The sequence below is a fragment of the Danio rerio genome, chromosome 17, assembly GCF_052040795.2.
Source record: "Danio rerio strain M-AB ecotype USA chromosome 17, GRCz13ab, whole genome shotgun sequence".
Lineage (NCBI taxonomy): Eukaryota > Metazoa > Chordata > Actinopteri > Cypriniformes > Danionidae > Danio > Danio rerio.
In genome coordinates, this window is record NC_141037.1 from 35364795 (window position 1) to 35388833 (window position 24039).

Consider the following 24039-nt stretch of genomic DNA (forward strand, 5'->3'; position numbering starts at 1 on the left):
TAATATCATTTTCTGTAATACAATATAATCAATTTATATTGTAATTGGTAACATCGGAGACTATAAGGGGGTGTATGTGTTCATGTATGTTGCATTTATTTATTTATTTTGTATAATTGCAGACGTTACAGTAGGCTATTCCCCACTGTTATTGATCTGCAGTTATAATCAAGTTATTGAGTATATTAAGTATTTATGTGTATAAAGCATCTGATTTGTGAGACGTGCTTCTCATATGATATTGGAACAACCTATTCAGCTTTACTTTGAGCAAGATTTCCTTGAGCGAGAATGACTTCGAGTGAAACTACTATTGGTACCCTTTTGGTAGTAAAAACACAAGCCTGATAAAGGTGACCCGTACCGTACCATACTATACCAGTCAGTGAAAACGAACCATTAATGCCAAAAATGATTCATTACATATTCATTATTTATCATTTGTTTGTGGTTATTGGTTGAGGTGTGAACCTACACTGATCTCACGGTTCAGTTACGATTATCATGCCATCGATTCAGTTCAATTCGATATCTCGGTGCATCACAGTGCATTGACGATACTTTCCATACACAGTTTTAAATATGGGGGGTTCTGTGTTTATAAGTAGTTGGAGTGTTGTTAATACTCACCCTCACTTCCCTCGCCATAGTAAGCTACGGTGACATACCGTATATGAGATAAATGACGTCAGTACATAATAACCGGTTTTTATTATTAATGAACTGATACCGAATTGTCAGCGTATGCACCGAAGAAACAATTAATTTTGACACCCCTAGTAAATGGGCTGGTCATTTACAGTCTATAAAGTCTTTGGTTCGACAAACATTTGTGTTTTTTTTTTTTTTTTCAAATAAGAGACAGACTGTAAATCTTAGGTTTATGTAACTCTTTAAAGTCACTGTGTCAGCTATATTCTATATAGTAGCACACTAGCATATAGATGGCTTCAAAGGGAATAGACAATAGCTAAAAGCCAGAAAAGAGAACGGACAAAAATAAATGTTTCCGAACAGTTGTGATTGTGTCAGTGGGAGAAGGAGAGTGAGAAAGAGAGCAGAATTTGGAGAAATGAGACCAAACAACGTTTTCTTTCAGACTATTTCAGTCTACCCTGCATTTTTCTTTCTCTCTCCACTTCCCTTTTTTTTTTGAATCACCAGTTTGTCTGTGTGGGACCTTAGACACAAACACACACACACACACACACACACACACACACACACACACACACACACACACACACACACACAGATATATTCTCAGGAACTTAGTTCATTTAGAGGCGGGTGCACTCTGGAATCTTACCAAGAGGCTGGTATCTTAGACAGCATCCGCACATCGCAAACGATTTACTTGTCAGAAAGTCTTTGTTTGCTTAGTGTGACTTCCTAACACATTAATTGCCTTTGTGGAGAATGTAAGCTCCAACTGAGTTCTGGCAGTGTCAGAAATGTCAGGGCATATGCCTTGAGCGCCATTGTTTTCTTATTCATTTGTTTACAAATATTTATGGCCTTTTAAATTGCCATGCAAATATAATGACAATTGACAAGCACAAACACAGATAAGTGGATGAGGATGTTTCTACAGATTTTAACAGAAAAACGTAAATATATTTTTCCTTGGCCTTGTTGCCTAAAGTGTTGATTTACAAATATGTTTTAATCAATACAGTCTAGTCTAGGCATAGGATGATAACCGGTTTCAATATTTACAGTGGTTTGAAAAAGTCAAGGTTTTAGTACTGCTAAAATGTTCTGTTATACCATTTCAAAGGTATATGTAAGGTATATTTTTGATGTGTTGTACAGAAATCTGTGTTTTTGAAACTAATGAAGAGAGCAGAAGTCGATTACTTATTTTAACTATTTAGCCTGACATGTTTACTGTTCTAAAATACAGTTTCTTAAAATGAAATAAATTGTGTTCAAAGTGGATACTTTTTTTGTTTTACCCAGACCTTTAAAAAGTACTTGTTTTAGAGTAGTTATCGCATTACTGTGAAACAGTGGTATTTTTATCCAAGGTTATCATACCGTCAGAAAATTATACTGGCCCATAGCTAATAGTCTCATTGGGAAAATGTGCCCTAGTGTACATTTTGGAGAATGTAGAAATATGTGCTCGTGAGTACATTGGGCTACATTTTATGTGTAAAATGAAAGCTACAGACGGTATAGCTGAATGCTTACCTCCATATAGACATTCCAAGTTGACTGGTTTGCTCAGTAGTTCACTGTGAACAGTGATAGACTTGAGATTTAAAGTGGAGTGGAGAAGACTGGGGTTTGAGTCAGATTAAGGACAGTTCCAGAAACCAGAAAAAACCAAACCCAAAAAAAACAGTTTGAGGTTGCGGTAGAAGCATGCGGCTGCGATGGCTTAACTCCTCTTGCTTGCTTGGGTTTAGGGAAGGGGTGTGTGAGTCAGTCAATATCAAGCTGCATATTATAGAGAAGCCAACCATCTTCTTCTAAGGATGCAGATGAGAAGGATGTTAATATACGCAGAAATGTGTACATCAAAAGGTGTCACGGTGGTGCAGTAGGCAGCAGGATCGCCTCACAGCAAGAAGGCCACTGGTTCGAGCCTCGGGTGGGTCAGTTGGTATTTCTTTGTGGAGACCTCTAATTTATAAAGGGACTAAGCCCTAATGAATGTGTACAGCAGCCTCTGGTAGATTTATGAGAAAATGTGTCCCTGTAACGTTTTTAAGATTATCTAAAATGTACATGGCACACTGTAGTTGATTTGTAAAAACAAAGCGGCACAAAAACATAGTCCAGGGGGTTCAGGAGGTTTTCAAAAATGTAGTCCTGGGCACATATTCCCCATGAGCCTGGGTTGTAAAATAGGAAATTTTCTAGTTTAAGTCTAGTTTAAGGATATTTATTAGCTAGTGACAAAATTTGCGTTTAAAAATACAAAACTTATATAAACATTTAAAACTTGCAGTTAATTAAATATTTTTTATGTCACCTCATACTTAAGTTCAGGGGTCACCAAACTTGTTCCTGGAGGGCCGGAGTCCTGCAGGTTTTAGCTCCAACCCTTATCAAACGCACCTGATCAAGCTGATCAAGGTCTTATCTAGGTATACCTGAAACACCCAAGCAAGTGTGTTGAGGCATGTTGGAGCTAAACCCTGAAAGGACACCGGCCCTCCAGGACCGAGATTTGTGACCCGTGCTTTAGTTTCTTGTCAAATCAAAATCAAATGCTCTCTAGTCTCTAACATGTCCCGTCCCCTTCAAGACGCTTTTCATTAGCTTTTTATTTGATGTGCTTGAGCCACTCTTGCTGTCTGAGCTGTGATCAAAATGAACCGCTATTGGCTGTTTTATTAAAAGGGGCAGAGCTACTCTGTCCCATCCTCTCTTCATTTCTCAGTTGAGATTATGTCAAACATCAAATATAAAATGCCCCTTTTAAAACCCTTTATGGGGCCTTGAATACAGTGCTGTTAATCTCGGGAGTTATGTTCTAAAAATAGCCCGCAATAGGTGAAATCTGCGAAGTAGTCACCTTTATTTTTTACAATTATTAAAGATATTTTATAGGCTGTAAAACCCCTCACGACAGTTTTCATAGTATACACTTTTCTCAGACAGGCATGAACATTTTCACACTTTTCTCTGGTGTTTAAACACTCGCTTAACCTCTACTTTCCCTTAGCATGTCCAGAAGTCCAACTTTTTGTGCGATGGTTAGTATCTTTCTTTTGCTTGGCACTTCAGTGTCACACTGCTAGCGATTAAAGATTTATGTAAACTTGTACTGTACAGGTGACACGGTACATAGGAGATTAATTGACAATAGTCTACAGCCAATCAGGACGCAGATGATGCATTTTATTTACATTAAAAACTAATTCCTTTGTTTTTTTATTATTTTTTTGTAAGCGTCACTTGCTCTGTTTTTAATGTAGTAAACAGCATCTGTCTTGTTCAATTCAGTTTAAGCTTAAATTAAAACTTTGTATTGCTTGTTAAGCTTACAAAGACATAAAAAAATTTGACATTTTTTATCATAATTGTTCACAGGCATTAATTATTATTAATCATTATAATCCATATTTTTTACAACTGATCATCAATCAAAACTCAATAAGTGTGACAGGCCCAGTGGGAATGTGACACATACTGATGTTATGAAACAACCAGAATATTTTTGCTGCATTTATGCCATGTCATAATTACAGGACTCACATGCATATTATTCAATGACAACCCAGATGTTTTACTCTGAGTTGTTCACTGACTCTCAATTATGTGTTTCTGCAGCTACATCATGCCAAAATTAATCTGTATAATCTGACGAATCAATACATAAACCACCAAACAAATGATACATGAACATCGTTATGTAGATGCATTCAAAAGAGAGTTGACCCACAAGTAAAAATGTTCACACAAATTACTCACCCTTAAGTGGTTCTACAACTTTTATATATATATATATATATATATATATATATATATATATATATATATATATATATATATATATATATATATATGGAATGTATTTTGAAGAATGTTGTAAAGCGGTAACTGTTGACAAATACTATAAAGGTCTGTGTTTACTGGTTTTTTAACATTTTTTCACTAGGGTGTAGGCCTGTTACGATATCTTTTTTTGTGTGGTACGATTTATAGCAAAAAAAAATTTATTGAGATAAACAACATTATTGTCATTTTAAGACTATTTTGACATTAATATCATCATAATACAAGTACACTCTTCTAAAGAACAAATAATTCATTCATTCATTAGTTTTCTTGTCGGCTTAGTCCCTTTATTAATCCGGGGTCGCCACAGCGGAATAATCCACCAACTTATCCAGCAAGTTTTTACACAGCGGATGCCCTTCCAGCCGCAACCCATCTCTGGGAAACATCCACACACACATTCACACACTACGGACAATTTAGCCTACCCAATTCACTTGTACCACATGTCATTGGACTGTGGGGGAAACCGGAGCACCCAGAGGAAACCCAGGCGAAGGCAGGGAGAACATGCAAACTCCACACAGAAACACCAACTGAGCCAAGGTTCGAACCAGCAACCCAACGACCTTCTTGCTGTGAGGCGACAGCACTACCTACTGCGCCACTGCCTCGCCCAGAACAAATAATTTTTTATTCTTAAGAATATTACATTAAATTATACACTATTAAAAAAAAATCCGTAATTTTACGCAAAAACATGAAAAAGTAAAATAACAGATGTGAAATTACAAAAATTTACCAGGAATTAAAATTTAAGGAAATTTCTATAATTTAAAGTCTATTATTTTACAGTAAATGTATGTAATTTAACGTGTTATTTAACTTTTTTTTCAGCACCCCAGCTGCCAGAAAAAAAACCCGTTAAATTATTTTTTTACTGTGTAGTCATTTTAACAATTTAATATTTAGTCATTGAAATCAAATTGTGAAAAATATATATTCTAAACAAATAAATAAAAATAATAGAAGTTAACAAAAATGTCCAAAGTAAAAAGAACTACAAAAAAGCAACAGATCTATTTCAGTCATCAAGCATGCACATGTAAATATACTGTAGTAATTTATCCTAATTACTATAGTTTACAAAGATCCTCTAAATGTCGTGGACGCAGTATTACTAGTCAAGATCACACGTAATATAAGCATGCAAATCCCTTTGCTTGAGCGCCGATTTTCTCTGTTCATGCACAAAACTTCTTGCACGCCCTCAAATATACGCAGCTCAAGCGCATATTTTCTTGTGCGCTCTCAAGTAAACACTGCCGAAGTGCGATTTAGTGCATTTATGTAACAAGTATGTCTTCAGCATTTATTAGATTTGCTTGGAATATTAATGAATGTCTCCGGTAAACCTGTAGAACAGCATTTATGTGTCCTGAAGTAAAGTAAAACGACTATAAACTCCAGCAAGTCATTGTATGCAGAGTCTTAGACCTTTATCTGTAAATAAAGTATAATTATGGAAGCTGTGTTTATCTTAACTGAAAGCTATGTCATGTTTTCTGCCATCATGCATCACGCAGCCCAGTCAGTAAGTCAGTTAGTCAGCAAGTAACCTTAAGGGGTAAAACAAATAGGGCACAGCCCTACTACAATTACAGAAAAGTTTGCTTTGTTATAATTCACTTACATTTTGATACGTATTGATGTGATTATAAACCGCTATTAAAAATAAAAAAAACAAGCAACAACTGAAGGTTTTGAATAAAAAGCTGTAATGTAGCTGTGGGTGGAATACATTTTGGTGTGGCGCCCCACCATGGAAGAATGAATGCTCGATTGAAGCGAACTCTAGAGCGGATCGATTGTAGTGAGAATGCAATGAGATCTGAGCCCAGTTAAATCACAGTGTTTTATGGATATGTAATAAGCATACGTCTAACTTCTCTCGTAAGTTTCGGGAGTCTCCTGCAAATGCACAGAGACTCCCGGACGCCTGCAAATGAGTGATAATCTCCCGAAAATCGCGTGTCTTCCTCCCAGTCCTCAAATACATCGCGCACCCTTCTCAACTCACCCCACAGCATCCCTCCTTGCTCTTCAGACTCGTTGCATGCACCTTGTCAAACACCACCAAACCACCACCACCTGACAGCTGAGTGGGTCTCTACTAAATAAACTGTGAAACTCTGACCAATGTGAGGAGAGTTTACTCACACCTGACATGTTTTAGCTCTTTTGGTCCGTTTAGAAACTTTGCCATGTGAAAGCGAAATGCACCAAGAACAGAGCAACAATGTAACAATTGTGATCCCTGTTTCAGAACAAATGAATCGATTCTCTGGTGTGAAAGCACCCTAAGACATTGACCTACAATGTGTAATGTAGTTTAGACATGAAATAGCTGCTTAGCTATACAGCAATTTAGCATGTCTCCACATGATGTTGCCAAGGTCAGATGGTTTAAGTCAGAGTTTAACTGTTGTAATTATGATCTGATGACAAGAAAGAATTTTAAATACCCAAAAAAGAAAAGTAATTGTTACATAAGCTCCAATGCATCTTATGTATCACTCAGAAAAGTATTGTGACAAGACTGTCGATGTTGCACAGTCTGTCAAAGGGTCATTTTGGGGTCACATCATGTGAAATGACAAGCAGATGTTTTCAGAGACAGCAAAAATCGCAGTTTATGTCCTCGACTAGCTGTCAAAGACTCCAGATCGCTTGTCATTTTCACATACTCTTTTCAGTGACAGCATATGTTTGTGAATGTGTGTGTTTTGTGAGGTGCTGGTATAGCAGCATTACAGGCCTGCCAACACCTCCCACTGCTTTTGACCCCTTCAGGAGACGCAGCCATCCAGAAATGCCCATCTGTGCCTCTACCTCCTCCGGCGAGATCTCAGTGTGTGTGTGTATGCGCTTATACCTGGCACTGATCCACACACATTTACAGTGCGAATCCACTGCAGGAGTGTTTGCGGTTTGCCACCGCCCCATCATCCCCATGTGCTTGTAGAGACAGTGCAAGTCTGCAGCTGCTGCCCAGCATGAATAGAAACATATTACAGCGGCGCCCATCACATGCCCACTGACACGTCGCCTTGTATTTCACCTTTAATCTCCAACTCTGCTGACTTCGAGTAAACACTCTGCTCATGAGTCAGTGTTTGTAATGGGTTTCATGACAAATGCTTGGTTTTGCAAAGATTATTTGGTTTTTCTTTTGATATGTCAGATATTCATAAAAACAAAATATCCCGAGGGCCATGGAAGTCTTGTGAAAATGATGACAAATGTTAGCGCTGACTGTCAACTGGTGAAAAAGTTGACCTGTCATTTTCTGTAATACTTAACATTTTTGGGCGACGCAGTGGCGCAGTAGGTAGTGCTGTCGCCTCACAGCAAGAAGGTCGCTGGGTTGCTGGTTCCAGCCTCTGCTCGGTTGGCTTTTCTGTGTGGAGGTTGCATGTTCTCCCTGTGTTCACATGGGTTTCCTCCGGGTGCTCAGGTTTCCCCCACAGTCCAATGACATGTGGTACAGGTAAATTGGGTGGGCTAAATTGTCTGTAGTGTATAAGTGTGTGTGTGAATGAGTGTGTGTGGATGTTTCCCAGAGATGGGTTGCGGCTAGAAGGGCATCCGCTGCGTAAAACGTGCTAGATAAGTTGGTGGTTTATTCCGCTGTGGTGACCCCGGATTAATAAAGGGACTAAGCCGACAAGAAAATGAATTTTTTTCTTTTTAGATTAATTTTGAATATAGGATGTTGAAGACCAGTTTGTATAATATTTGGCTACGTATTTCATGCATCTTTTTGGTAATGTAAGTTAAAGGAGAATTTGTTTTACATTTACACTAATGATCACATCCTGTGTAATGTAAAACTCTCACTATTTATTTAACCATTAACTATGACTTTTGCCTCATTAAAGTCATAATTTGCTGATTTTTTCATAGTTATTATGGTAGTAGTTGGGTTTAAGTATTTGGGTACGATTGTGCAGAGTATGTAGTTCAAAACAGCCAATATCTCAATAATAGTCAGGTAATAAGCCACTAGTAAATAGTAAGAAATTTGTTACTTAACTTTGTTTAACTCCTTTATATATATATTTTTCAATATAGAGCAGTGGTTCCCAAAGTGGGCATCGTGGGACAATGACAGGCGGTTGCTTGGTGATTTAACAAATTAAAATAAATTTGATTTAACTATTAGAATTAAAATGTTTTAACCAAAACCCACAGAAGATAACATAGTAGTTTTTTAATATAAAAAACAGCAACATGCAAAATTATCTTTTTTTTCATTGGATTGGTGTGTTTACGTTAGATTAACAGCACACCAAAAGCATCAGCTGCAGCAGATTGATTTTATAGCACCAAGTTAAACTTTCTGACACCTTTATGGCAATCAAATACAATAAAAATAAATACAACTGAATATCGAAAATGATCTCTAATTGGCAGTCTCCAAAATTAAACCAAGAATAGACTTGTGCTGAAATCATTCTTTCTCTTTAGTTAAGATTAATATTAAATGAAACAAATTAATAAATGACTATAAAAACGATATGGTTGTTGTTGCACTTTTTTGTGTTGTCAATATGCATGTGTTTATGTAGGCCTGTTGTTGTGTGCATTGTTTGTATATTTATAACCACCTCAGAGGAATTTGTGAGTTGCGAGTCACTGGCATTATTATTTTAGGGGTCATGGGCTGAACAGTTTGGGGACCCCTGATATAGAGAATGGAAAATTAACAATGATTGATAAACAAATAAATAGTTATCTTGAATCGGTCAAAAACATTTGCCATATTGTCCAACTATGCATTCAGCTAGATGTAATAATATTTTAAAATGTATTGTTTGTACATTTTAAAGGGGTCATGAACTGAGAAGCCCAAATTAACCTGCTCATTGACATAAGTGCTTATAGTGCTATAAAACATCCTATAGGTTCTAGAACTCAACACTTTGTGGTTTCTCTAAAATCAACTTAAATTGAAAGCAGTCAGACAAAACCAACACAGGCTCATTGTGAAAATGTATCCCTATATATATATATATATATATATATATATATATATATATATATATATATATATATATATATATATTTCTGAAGATCGTGAATTATGTAGCCAGAAGTATGTATGGCTGCATTTCGTCTTTAAAATAAGCGCTACAGGGTGGTATGTTGCCGTTCATTTGCGCGCTTACTAGCTGACCGCTTACCTCCCTATGGGCAGCTTTTCTGCAGTTACCAGTTTGTCCACTGGCTCACTGTGTACGTCGGTGGACTTGAGACATAGAGAGGAGTTGACCACGATGACAGGGTTTGAGTTCGGTGAAGAACAGTTCCAAAAGATGTTTAAGACAAAAACTGAAGACAATAAATAAAATAAACAAGTAATGCGTCAATCGATGCTTATAAAAAACACTATTGGTTGGGTTTAGGGAAGGTGGAGGATGGATCAGATGATCAGTCAGTCAGTCATCCAGTCAGTAAGTCAGACGATAGCGACGTCTTGTGGATTTACGCGAGAAAAGCGAGCGCGAATGGCACTCATGAGAGAAATTTGAGATCTCAAAAAGCCTGCACATCGGCCTCTGGTGGCTCCGCTAAAACAAAAACTGCTAAAAAAAATTTGCTCCTGGGACGTATTTGGTGCTCTCCAGAAATTTATTTAGTGCTAAGTTTTAAGAATGAGCCTCGGTTGGACATAACCACATTCTGGAATGTTCTCTATTATGTAAATCAGGGATGTCAAACTCAATTCCTGGAGGGACACAGCTCTGCACACTTTAGTTCCAACCTTAATTAAACACACCTGATCAAACTAATTGAGTTCTTCAGGCTTGTTTTGAAACCTACATGTAAGTGTGTTGGAGCAGGGTTGGAACTAAACAGGAATTGAGTTTGATCTCCCTGATGTAAATGGTGGATAAGCCCCACCTTCTCAGAATATCGACGGCCGATTCTGCTTCATGGCCTGATTAGACCTGTTAATATGCAAAAATGTTAGCCAATCACATAGTAGGCATTTACTTTTGAGTCTACAATTGGTCATGTTCATTCAAACAGAGCTTTCTGGTGATTAATGTCAAAAACAGCACAGAAAATAGACAATTACTTCAAAATTATCATTTTTAAGTAAAAATATTAATTGCAATATAAGTGGACCTCAGAGAACAATACATAATAGAAAAAAAATAGGTAGTTCATGACCTTTATTATGGAATTAAATACACTTTGCCATATATAGCTCTTTATTTTGTCAGTTTTATTGAATTTGTTTTTAACTTTAGTACATTTTCATATTTTGTTTACTGGTTTATTTTTTTAACTGATTTAAATAATTTGTAAGTGGCTATTAATTCAGTAGTTTTGTTTTTCTTTCTGTTTTGTTACAGTATATTTTTATTTATTTTCTTTCTTTACTCTTTCAATTTGCTGTAAAAGGCCACAAGGTGTGACATTTGTCATTTCAGTTTTCGGAAGTGGATTTATCAGCACCCTCATACCCTGCATTGATTCCGGCTTAGTAGCAGACTTCTCCCAGACAATCCCTGCAGGATTACATCACCAAAGTGTGAACTAGGAAGAGGGCCGCAAGCCTTCACTTTCACACAGGTGCGAACATTATTTAGCAGGAACATCCTGGAAAGTCGATAGTGTAAAACCCGGCATTGCACTTGGTGCAAATCATGTTCAAAATTTGTTGCATCACACATATCTTAAAACAGGCTTTAGGGAATGACAAAACACGCCACTTTGCCTGTGCAAAGAATTTGTCGCCGTAACTATAAGAGCAGACACTGCGGCGGATACCCTCCCTGCAGCTGACTGGGATGCCAATGACCAAAGCACTCATAAATCATTCCGATTGGACTTTGCGGAGACAGGATCCACACATCTCTCCCTTCCTCAGTCAGAATTCCAATGTCTGGAGCTGAAATATTAAGCACCGGCATCTCATAGGTGCGGTAGCTCTGGAAGAGAGCATTTAATAAAACATAACTAGCTTTGCCTTGTCTGTGCTCTAATACACCAAGCACAGGATTTGCGATCGACTCTCCCTTCTTCTATACCGAGAGTGCTGTGCCATGAAATATGAATTTCTTTACTTCTCTTCTGCGGGAGATGGTTTCACCTCACATGAGATCAGGATTGTTATTTTGATCCGAAATTGCACCTAAATTATTCATGTCACTATCGTCACTAAGTGCTTTCATATTAAAGTTACCCGCACAGTTGTCAATTTCATAAAGCAATAGATGTTTGTACCTGAAGTACACTTTTTTGGGGGAAACAGGAAGCTCTTCTGTAAAACTAAAAAATGCAGCAAGGTCAAGTTGACTGTTTTATGAAAGCTGTTCCTGCAACAGATGAATATTTTAAAAAGGTCTCTATTTTTCACCCAATTTTGACCAAATATCTAACCCAGGCTCATTCTGATTACGTACCCCTATATACATTTCTGGAGAGAGCAAAATACATCCTAAGATTACGTTTTTTGCAGTTTTTGATTTCGTGAATCTGCCAAAGACCGCTGTGTATGCATTTTCAAATCTCAAATATCTCTCGTTAGTATCACTCACGCCTGCTTTTCTTACGTAAATCCACCAGAGGCCGCTGTTGACTGACTGAGCAACTGACCAATCCCCCCACCCTCTCTCTTCCCTAAACCCATCCAATTGTATTTTGAAAAGCACCTATCGACCTGCCCACCCACTTCTCTAAACTCAACCACAGTGTTTTAAAAAGCAACCCAGAAAAAGAAAAGCCCCCTGATTTTTACCATGTTTTCAGATTTTACCTTGCTCTCACCGTTATTCACTTGTTTATTTTATTTTTGACTATATTTTATTTAGACTTGTTTTTTTCTTACGTGCTTTCTGGAACTATTCTTAACCAGACTCGAACCCCATCATCACAGTCAACTCCACTCTACATGTCAAGTCCGCCGACATACGTGTAAAGCTACCAGACAAACTGGTAACAGTGGAAAAGCCGTCCACATGCAGGTAAGCAGTCAGCTGGTTACCGTCAAAAGCAACGGCGTCATGCTGCCCCTTAGCGTTCGTTTTAAAGACAAAAAGCAGCTATACGTAACTCTGGCTACATTATTCGCGATCTTCAGAAACGTATATAGGGCTACGTTTTCAGAATGGGTTTATGTTGCAAATATCTGACCATACTGAGATCTTATGAAAGGGCTTTGGTAAACATCCGCATCACATAAGGTATCTTTCTTTTCTTTTAATCCGACTGAGACCATATTAGACATATTCAAATGTTTACTTCTGAATGAAATTGAATTTGGATCAAGCTCAGTCAGACATAAGCACCTCATCGAATGAGGTGTTTACGTAAAGGCTTTACAGTCCTCAATTTTAATTCGAGCTCTTACGATTGCAAGTTTAGTTGTTTGAAACTTTTTTTAATAGATTAGATGTCGTATTGAACTTTGCTGTGAATGAAAACAAAGCTGTGAGCAATAGAATAAAAGTCTTTACCAAGGCTCATGCTATATACAACTCCCTGAGAACGTAATTTGACAACTCATAACTTTCAAACCCGATTTATGGAGTTAAGGAGTCATTTCTTCAGCAGAACAATCAGTATGTTGTTAAACAATCCGCTGAACACACTGTACTGTGTCCCTCATTGCCTTGCTTTCATTCTTGTCAGAAATTTAATGGTACTAAGGTTTATTCTCACAAGAAATTCATTTTATTTTATAGTCAGAAACAGGCCTTTGTGATGTTTTTATGCCTGTGTGTGCGTTTGTACTTTTTTATGCTGCATTGTGGAGACCAAATGTCCTTACAAGGGTGGGGACTGGCCTTTGGATTGGGTTGCAAAGAGTGTGGGTTGGGATAGGGCATGTAGTTTGGTCTATAGAAAGTCTCACTGAAACCTATTATACATACATTTTTGGACTTTGGCCTAATGTTTTTTTTTTTTTCTGTTACAACTGATGTTGCCATTCATCTTGCGCTCTGTTGCCACGGCAGCAGGGGAGAGTGGGTGTCACTGGTCTGAGCCGGCCACATCAGCACCAATCATAGAAACAACTGATGCTTCTAGCTTTCAGAACGGCGTCTCTCTCTCTCTCACATACAATATTTCACCTCCAAAGTTTTACTGTTGACACTTCCACGCGCCTTTTCATGAATACCCTTGAGGAGAAGACAAATTACCCCTGTCTTAGGGCTCTTTCCTACTGACTCTAAAAAATGAGGAGAATATTTACTTGGTGTCAGTGACGTGAATATATTTTCTTATGTTACAGGGGGAGGGAATCGTCATCACATGTCCCAGCTAAGCCTTTGATAGGACGCACAGTCCGGTAAGTTGCCTATTTCATGTGTCTGTGCTGTTTAAATGTGTTAAATAATGTTCTTCTTAATGGCTAGGTGTTGCATTATTGCAGATTTAACTATTCAGTATATGGCACTGTATCACAATCTAATCATTGGGTTACAATTGAAACTTGAAACAGAAAGCACATCCACAGTGTGTAAGTGTGGGCAAGTGAATCTGCGGGATACGTTTCAATCTTTTTCATGTGGCTCACTTCACTGATGTCCACTACAGTGATTCTGAGAAGTAAAATATCGATTCAGAGATCTAAAGCCAAGGTTTTTAAGCCTTAGGGGTCCGTGAAGGTCCTGCAAGGGCTCTGTGGAGAGAGATATAAAGTATATTCTTTTAAAACCTACAAACTTTTATACGTGTCAAATTTCTAAGTGTTATACTTTATCTACTCTATAATGCAATGTATTCTATTAAAGGATAAGTCAAAGTTGACAACCTAAGTGCAGCTTATTTATAACCAGTGTTGGGTTAACACATTATAAGTAAAGTGTGTTACGTAATATAATATTACTTTTCCAAAGTAACAGGAAAAATAACTCTCTACTTTAAAAAATTAGTAATATTATTTGAGTTGCTTTTTTAAATAATTAACATGAGTTAATTTTTACCTTACTTAATTGGCTTTTACAAAATATATTGCGGGATAAAAAATACCTTACTCATGTTGAATCACACACTCAATGAGAGAGCATGCTGCAGGTGAACAGACAGCCAGCTCGCACTTATGCTCATCATCAGGTCTCTTTTTTTCACAGCAGATGAGTCAGTGTACTGTTCTAGTAAGTGAATTACTCAGGATATGGGGTTATTTCAAGTTAGAGGGAGTATCCAGTATGTTAGTACCAAAGACGCGAACCGTTTGATGACAGCCTTATTATAAATGATTGCTTTACTATAAATGATTTCATGTTGTTACTCCTTGGCTTTATTGCAGTCTTTATCTCAATGAACAGTGAATTTACTAAACTAATAACACAAAACATACACATGTAGCAAACACATTTCTTTACATGCTTTCATTAATTTGTGTATACAGCATGTATAGCTCTGGGATCAGAAAGTTCTCAAAATGTAATTTGATCCTAGATTTTTTAAAGGAAATTAAAGGTGTAGATTATACAGGTGGTTGTTAAATGCAGAGCTTCTCTATAAAAAGGTGAAAAAACACCTGCAAGTTCTTAAAGAGATCAAACCTCAGCCAGGTAAGGAAAAGTGAAGCCAAAGTAACTCAAAAATAATATATCGCATTACTTTCCATAAAAAGTAACTAAGTAATGTAATTAGTTACTTTTTTGGGGGAGTAACTCAATATTGTAATGCACTACTTTCAAAAGTAACGTTCCCCAACACTGCTTATAACTGTAATAAGGACAAACCAATTCAAAATAAACCAAACTAAAACAATCAGCAGTTGAACTTTTCTTGAGCCAATTTGTACGTGGCCATAAACAGAATATTTAAAAACAGTAAGTTACACTGTTTATAACAGTACTAGACAATGAACCATGAAACTAAAGGACTGTATCTACAAAAGGAGTAATCACTAAGTAAATCAGAACAAGACACTAAGCAATAGGAGCACATAACAAGATTGTATGAGGGGAAACACAGGGAATCATATGACAAAACAGGAAATCTGACTATGATAAATGTCTGCATGAAACGGAAGTTGTTTTATAGCAATATGTTGATGTACGTTCAACTAAAATGTAATATTGTGAAGGGGCAGGGCTTTCATTTTGCGTATCATTCCCTTTTAGCAAACTAGAGGTAAAAGAGGTGTGGCTGAGAATAGTGTGGCTGAAGTTGTCAAACTGACGTCATCAGAGAACCATTACTCAACACTGAAGTAAATGGTCAGACTTTGATTACCAAACAAAATATTTCAGTGAATTATCTTGCACAGATTCATTGTTCCTCTAAATAATTTCAATGTGTGCTAGAAAAATAGACATTGTCAATTTTGATTTCACACAGACTTAATAAATATACGATATATATGAATGCTGCAAAAAGTTACTTTAATAGGTATAATAACCAAAACAATAGTAAGTGCATTGCTTTATTGTATATGCGTGTTTAGAGTAAACTAAATGTTTCAATCTAGTTAATTTTCAATTTTGCAAAGGGAGGATAAAGTACAATAGCCAACACTTTACAATAAATAAATGTTAGTTAATGCATAAAAATCAACAGTGAGAAAAGGGCAGATTTGGTATAGTGTTAATATTTGCTTAAATATTAGTAAAAGCAAAACTGAATGTTATTAAATATTAATTCCAGTCAATGTAATAATACATAATAAATGTAAAATAAATAGCATGTTATTAGTCATTAACTAAGAAATTATTGTAGAATATTATTATTATAATATATTGTAGAATAGCACAAATGTTCAGTGTTTCAATCACCAATCAACACATTCACAATCACTTCAGCATGATTAATATTTGTTTTGTTTTAATTTGATTTACTTATTTTCGAACAGAAAATACATTTCAACATGGTCGAAAATTAGTAAGATGAAGCACAAGCTTATTATTTTCCCACCCCATTACCACGTACATCATTCGTCTATTACTTAAACTTATTTCTACTTTTACTTATTTCTTCTTTTTACAAAAGACATATTTTATTCTTTTGGCATCTGACAAATTGTTTTTGATTCCATTTGTACCTTTACATTTTGTAACAGACTCCAAAAAATATATAAATAAATAAAATAAAAAAACCTTGGTACTGCAAACAGCTATTAATGAAAATTTCATCATACCTTTCTCATTTTATCCTTTTTCAATCACCTTCATCATAATATTCCTTTAATAGTATATATTTAAACTTTTAAATTGATTATTACCTTGACATTGTTTAAGAGTCTAATCTAGACTGTTCCAGCAAATAAACAAATGTAAATATCCCGCTCGCTTTCTGAGCCTTGTGTAGTGAATTCTTTCTTACACCCCTATGATTGATCCATCAACAGAAAGAGCTGCAATTGGCTCTAACACTCTATCGCTGTTCAGCGATGAGTGACACTTACAAAAGGCAGCAGTGATCACAGCCAGTGTTGCCAACTTAGCAATTTTTCAGACCCCCTTATTGATAAATAAAAAAAAAGCGACTAGCAACAAATCTAGTGACTTTTTTGTGTGTTACTATAGATTCTGTATAGACTCTCATATGCCCATACTATAAAGCGTAGTGCTATTAATATTTATAGTTAAACAAACAGAAACGGAATAAAGTGATGACGTCAGTAATATGCAAATTGACATATGATGTAATTTAGCAAAATTTAGCGACTTTTCGGGCAGAGTTTAGCACCTTTTTATTGAACACTGATCACAGTTGATCCATAATAGACGCAGAAGAGAAAACACGCTCTGCAGACACGCCCTCGTATCTGTATCCAGAAGTATCACTCCTAACAGCCAAGAGGAGAGGAAAAGTTACCTCACGCCAACAGGTCAAAGGTCCAGAGTGAGAGAGAGCGAGTGAGAGAAAAATAGAGTTTACTTTCAGTTTCTTTATAGCAGTGAAATATCGGCTTCAGTTGTAACTTTAGTGTCAGTGAAAGACTGTCCAGCAAACACATATGCAGTGAATTGTGCAGAGTTTCTGCGTTTTTAAGTAGCTGGCATGTTTTAATTACTCACTTTCGCCTCCCTCGCCATAGTAAGCTATCGCAATATAGTGCAAATAAGATAAATGACATCAGTATGTAATATCCAGTTATGATTTATTGCTGAATCGATACCAAATTGTCCACATCTGCATTGCGGTGCACCGAAGAAACAATGAATTTTGACACCCCTAGCTGTATGTCTAATTGACTAAAAAATTTTTTATTTGATTATAGAGTTTGCTAGTGAATTTTTAATTATATACAATTGCTTTTCCTGTAAATTTATACACAATTGTTTTGCCACAATTAAGTAGGATGGATAGTTTTTTGATGAATTATGTTTTACCCTTTTCACATGCATTCTTTCTGCGTTCTTCTGAGCGCTCACTACAGGTTGGGGCAGCACTGAGATGAGGCTGTAATGTTGTTAATATTATTTCTCTCCGGGTGAATAAGCATTCTTCTGCATGTGGGCTGAGTGAGTCAGCCCTGTTACCACTGCCTTGTCTGTCCAGACTCAAAGCTGCTGCTCAGCGAAAGCGAATCCCCAGCACAACCCCCCCCCACCCTCTTAAACGTGTCTCAACCATCTTTCAACAGGCCAACTAGAGCATGACAGCAGCCTCTCAGCCTCACTCCCCTTAAACCCCCTCAGAACACTCTCCTCTTCTCTCCTTCACTCTTTCCATCTCTTTTTCTGTCTTCCCTCTATCAGACGACACAGTCGGGGGGCAAATGTGTCACATCTCATAGCTCAAGAGCTTCATTATTAGGTCCTTCCTAAAGATAGACACTCAAAATGTGGCTCTCCATTTTTTAGTTTTAGAAATGATGACAGACGTCATGAAGCCTGACGTTTTGCTCTTGAGGCACCTGGGTTTCTTTCTAACGTTCTTGAAGGCTCTTCATTAAGAGCAAAATAAAATTTCCTGGTAAAGGCCATACCGGCTAAATGCATTAGACTCCTGCCATGAGAGCTAATGAGAAGACATTTAAGGCGAGCTATTGACAAGCATGCCTTTGTTTTATTTGAAAGAAACTGTCCCGTGGGGCTTAATATAGCTTTCAAAGGCAAGTTTTTTTGGGATGAAATGTCTTTGAAACTGTTATACTCTTATACAGTGGGGGAAATAAGTGTTTAACAGGTTATGTTTTTTTTTTTTTTTCCTGGGAATAATATTTCTAAAGGAGCTGTTGAAATGGAGTTGAACCCGATTTTGGTAAAAACCCAAACAATACAATCATAAAAATAAAACACAAAAATCTTAAATAATTGGGATGTGTAAAAACAATGGAATGACACAAAGGATAATGTACTGAACTACTGAAATGTATTTGATAGTTTATATAAAAGGCTTTATATAAAATATTGTTTTGGTGATGGCAGCTTAGAAACGCCTTTCATATGGAGAATGAAGTCACTTGCATTGCTCAAGTGTGATTTCTTCACAGACTTCAATAGAGTGTAAAAATCTGGATTTTATTCTCTCTTGGATTCAAGGCAGGTAATTAGCTGGGCCATTCTACAGCTTGATTTTCTTTCTCTAAAACTATTTAAGACTTTCCTTGGCTGTGTTTTGGATCATTGTCTTGCTAAAATGTCCACGCTGGTTTCATCTTTATCATCCTGATAATGTAGATGATGAACTGAAGCAGCTGATATTCATTTTTACCGAGTAAGAACAGGGGGTTGTTGAATAGTTAATGAGAGATTTTAGTTTCTCTGCCTTTTTATACCTTCTTTTCTTCATGTGTTCAATACTTCTTCCCTTTGTCATTTCATGTTATTAAACATAACTTCAATTTTAAACTAATTAGTTTTGTTTTCTTTGCATATATGGATTTACTTGAGTGGTACCAATATGCGGTGAAAATGTCAACTCAGCAGATTCTTAAGAAATATGTTTTCTGAGAAAAATGATGACGTGTTAAAATTCTTAAATGGAAATGGTGACTTCCTCTTAGATCAGGGGTGCCAAAACCCAGTCCAGGAAGGCTGGTGTCCTGCATATTTTAGTTCCAACCCCATTTAAACACAGCTAAACCAGCTAATCAAGCTCTTTCCAGGTATATTAGAAACTTCCAGGCAGGTGTGTTGAAGGACGTTGGAGCTAAACTATGCAGGTCATCGGCCGTCCAGGACCGAGTTGGGCACCCCTGTCTTAGATGATTGTAAGTAAGCACATGTGTTACGTCCTGCCTTGTTTTTCGTCTTTTTAACATAAACATGAATAGCAGTAAGACTGTTATGTGTTTTCTTAACTTGTTTATTAAATCTAACTTTCAAAAGGATGCACAAATAAGTACAATTTCTGTATCTTTGTCTATTTAAACAGTTTTTTTTTTAAATCTGAATTTCCAGTTTTCATTACAGTGCTTATAATCGCAAGATGTTCCAAAATCATTCTAAAAATCTGATTTAATGCTTAAGGGCATATTTATACATTTTCACACTCGTTTCCTCTCAATATGCAGCAGGCACCTTCTTATACGTGCTCCATGCTTCTCAGAAAATATTCTGCAATTCTTAGAAATCATCCACATAAGTAAGTGGACTTGACAAACCACCTGCAGGACACACAACCTCGTCTACAAATGCTCAGAGAGAGAGAAAAAAAAACCTCCAAACAAACTTATAATATTTTTTAATGTAATAAATGTAAGGAGCCTGTTTAAAACTAGCATTTAAGACCCAACAGGGCCCCCTTCTCTTTAAACTGTTACTTTCTGATATGATGAAGATGAGAAAGCATATGGATGTTTCTTTTCTTAGCTTTGATGACAGAAAGGTGTATATTCCTGTGATAAGGCTGTCATTTAGTATTCTGTTGACATCTGACAGCTTATTGCATCTGCACCTTTGTTTTTTTGTCTCAATTGCATACTTATTTCCCTGACACATAAATACAGCATATGGAGACAGAAGTCAGACCTCCATCATGTTCCACTTTATAAAAAGAAAGAGCCCTTTAGTAAATAAGTAGACATATGCGCACCTGTTGATTTCATTTTTCTGGTGAGATGATATAATGATGATATATGATATATTTAAATGCAGATGCATAAATCCAACACAGGCTCATTTTGAAAACGTACCCCTGTACACATTTCTGGAGATCGCAAATTATGTTGCCAGAGGAACATATGGCTGCATTTTATCTTTAAAACAAATGCTACATGGCGGTATGACGTCGTTCCTCTTTTTCGATTTCGCAACCAGCTGGCCGCTTACCTCTGTATGGACGGCTTTTCTGCTGTTACCAGTCTGTCCAGTGGCTCATCGCATTTGTTGGAGGATTTGAGATGTAGAGCAGAATTGACCATGACAACAGGGTTTGAGTCTGGTGAAGAATGGTTCCAAAAAGTGGGTAAGAAAAAAAAAGAAGCCAATAAATAAAACAAACAAGTAAATAACCTGAAAAATAAAAAAAATAAAACATTTAAAAATAAAACCTAATTAAGTGATTAAAATCAGGCAAGGCCTTTTCTTTCTTTTCCTGGATTGCTTTTCAAAACACTGTCCACTAGGCTTAGGGTAGTGGGTGGGCGTGTCAATAGGTGCGTTTAAAAACCATTGGTTTGGTTAAGGGAATAGGATGGGTGGATTAGTCAGTCAGTTAACCCACCTGTGGTGGGTTTACGTGAGAAGAGCAGGCGAGAATGGCACTTGCTAAAGAAATTTGAGATCTGAAAAAGTGTTTACAGCGGCCTCTGGTGGATTCGCAAAATCAAAAGCTGCAAAAAATTGTAACTCCTGGGATGTAATCAGAATGAGCCTTAAGGTGTAAGTTTGACTTGCACGAAGCACGTATGATGGGAGGGATGTGCACATGTTGTGCAAGTGGCGCACATGTGACTTGTGCGCATTTTCCAGGTGCACATAGCTGAAAACATCTCAACTTTTCCGAGTGCTGCGAGCGCACTGCAATTCTTGTAAGTAGAACTAACCAATCTACTTCACACTTTGTATGGAATATACACATTTTAGTAATAACGGCAGACTAATTACCACAGCACAACCAAACACCCAAGTGCTTTTTCTCCATAAACTTGTCATCCTCTGAGAAGAACTTAATTGGTTGCTTAGTTACAATAGACACCAGGAGAGTGTGAGCGTAAAGCTCATTGTAATGGTCAAGGAAACCATGCGCTCACGCTTGTCACTTCAGGTCAGAATAACAACACATGCGAACATGAGTGCGGTGGCTAGCAACAGTGAGGAGATTGTAAATAAAAAGCATGTAAGGATGTCGCTAGAGTGGCTTTTTAATTTTTTTCCTTGTGCATCCCAACCACTAGCTCCCTATCTGAAAGATTTTTAGCATATGGGTAATATAGTCATCCAACTTCACAATTTGTAATGTTAAGATGTATTTGAATAATGTTGGTAGGTTCCTTTACTTGAAAGCTCAGATTTGATTATAATAATTAGTTTTGTTTAAAGAGTTTGAGGTTTACTGTATCATTATTATTGACACCTTACATATGTTAATCTACCTTAGTTGCACACGCTTTAATGCTTATGTTAAGAGATCAGATATTTTGTTTTAATATTTTTGTTTTTGACTATTAAAAGTATTTGGCTTAGTAATGTTGGTAAATTAAAATAAAGTGGTTAAATAAAAATAAAAAAGTCCTAATATTCGTAAATGTATTGTTCAAATATTTTATATAATTATCGATATTGAATGATATGAAACATGATTATTTTTTATTTTTTGCAATATCGCCCTAAATCTGTGTTTACTTTGTGCAAACATATCTTTTGAAGTCAATATTGTGAATCGGTTTTCCGTGTTGTTTTCACTTTGGTCATTTTTCTACATGACTCATCTGCTTTGGAAGTTGGCCTTATTCTGAGTAGGAGTTTGCTACCTATAAATTGGGTCAATCCATTAATTATAATGTCAGGATCAAACCTGAAATTTTGAGAGACGATAGAAAGTATGTGTATTGGATCTAAAGTGGTCTGGACCTGAACCTACTTTCAGATTCAGTTGAACTAGCTTGTTTAAAATGTACAGATGTCCTCACAAGTCTATCTTTGATGTATTTTTTTGTTAATGAAGACCTATTTTTTTCAACAATCTGGCTCTAAATAGAAGTCAAACATATACACTTGCAGTTTATCTCAGCTTCGTTTACAGTGATGAGTAAAAATCTATCACCCCAGCAGCTGTTGATCACAAGCTCACTGATCAGCTTAACGAAAAGCCTTTTCGCTCATTACATAACACACACAAACACTCAGATTGTCTCAAGTCATTTGGATAATGTTGTGACCTCAGCAGATTCACTTAGCAAAACACAAGCACATGAAAATCAATTGATATATACACAGATGAGCCGAAAACAGTTTGACCATGTGCCTGATATGCTATTGGTCTTCTCTGTGCTGTGTAAACAGCTGACACCTGCTGAGGTGTGGACTCTAGAAGACCCTGGAATGTCTCCTGTGATATCTGGCAGGGTTGTGACGGTGACTGGAGTTTCTTACTGGTTAATCTACATATGATAATGCAAGTATTACCTGGGGTGTAGTATCACTTCCTTTACATAGTTTAAATATTTCTTTGTGCCTTTTAGTTATGCTTTCACTTTCTAATTAGTTATAGTTTGGTGCCAGTTGCTTGAAACCAAAACAACAAACGAGTATAATGACACACTTTCTTAATTCATCATGCTATGGAGAGCTTTTATTAATTGAACAAGCCAAAAAAAAATAAATAAATAAATAAATAAATACACCATTCTATAGCCCCAATATAAACAAACTAGGCTCATTCTGATTATGTACCCCTTTATACATTTCAACAGAGGTTGCTGTTGACTGACTGACTGACTAATCAACTGACCGATACCCCCACCCTCCCCTTAACCAAACCCAACCAATAGTATTTTTAAAAGTGACTGACTCACTTACCCATTTCCCTAATCCCAACCGCAGTGTTTGGAAAAGCAATTCAGAAAAAAAAAAATTATTTGTCTGATTTTTACTACGTTTTAGATTTTACCATGTTTATTTTATTTATTTAATTTTTTGGCTTCTGTTTTTGTCTTACCCGCTTTCTGGAACCATTCTTAACCGAACCAAGTTTTTTTGGTTTGATAATAATACATAACCCTACAGGTACTGTATGTGGTTTATAAGCTGGGTCTTTTAAAGTAGTCAGTGAAACATGACTTCTAATCAGTCCAAATTTCAGTTTGATTACTTAAATAAGTTTAAAACACCTTAATTGGTGTTAGTCAGGGATGTAACGATTGATTCTATATACATGGTTCTATGTGATTCATGATCTTGATCTCTTTCATATCTTTAGCACTTGTCATGTTCAGTGTCATTGATTTAATAATACGAATTTTAAAATCCGACAAAATAGCATGCAGACGTAACTGTAAACAAGAACATAAAGTCGTATGTCATACTGTCTCTGTGACAACAAAGGCCAGACATCTGGCTTCCGTGGACCGGCACTCCTCTTGATTTGAATGAGAATGGAGCTTCCTCAAAACCAATATGCACTTTAAACCATCAGCTAGGTGCTCTGGGATTCAGGGTG

General features: G+C 36.6%; 1 protein-coding gene across 2 annotated transcripts in view; it reads left to right on the top strand.

The window, feature by feature from the left end:
• The window catches only part of fut8a (fucosyltransferase 8a (alpha (1,6) fucosyltransferase)), a 174856-nt gene that overhangs the window by 34089 nt on the left and 116728 nt on the right, over positions 1-24039 (top strand). The window contains exon 2 of one of the 2 annotated variants that reach the window (XM_087289657.1): positions 13766-13840. The gene's annotated coding sequence lies outside the window, so the exon portion shown is untranslated. 2 annotated transcript variants of the gene reach the window in all.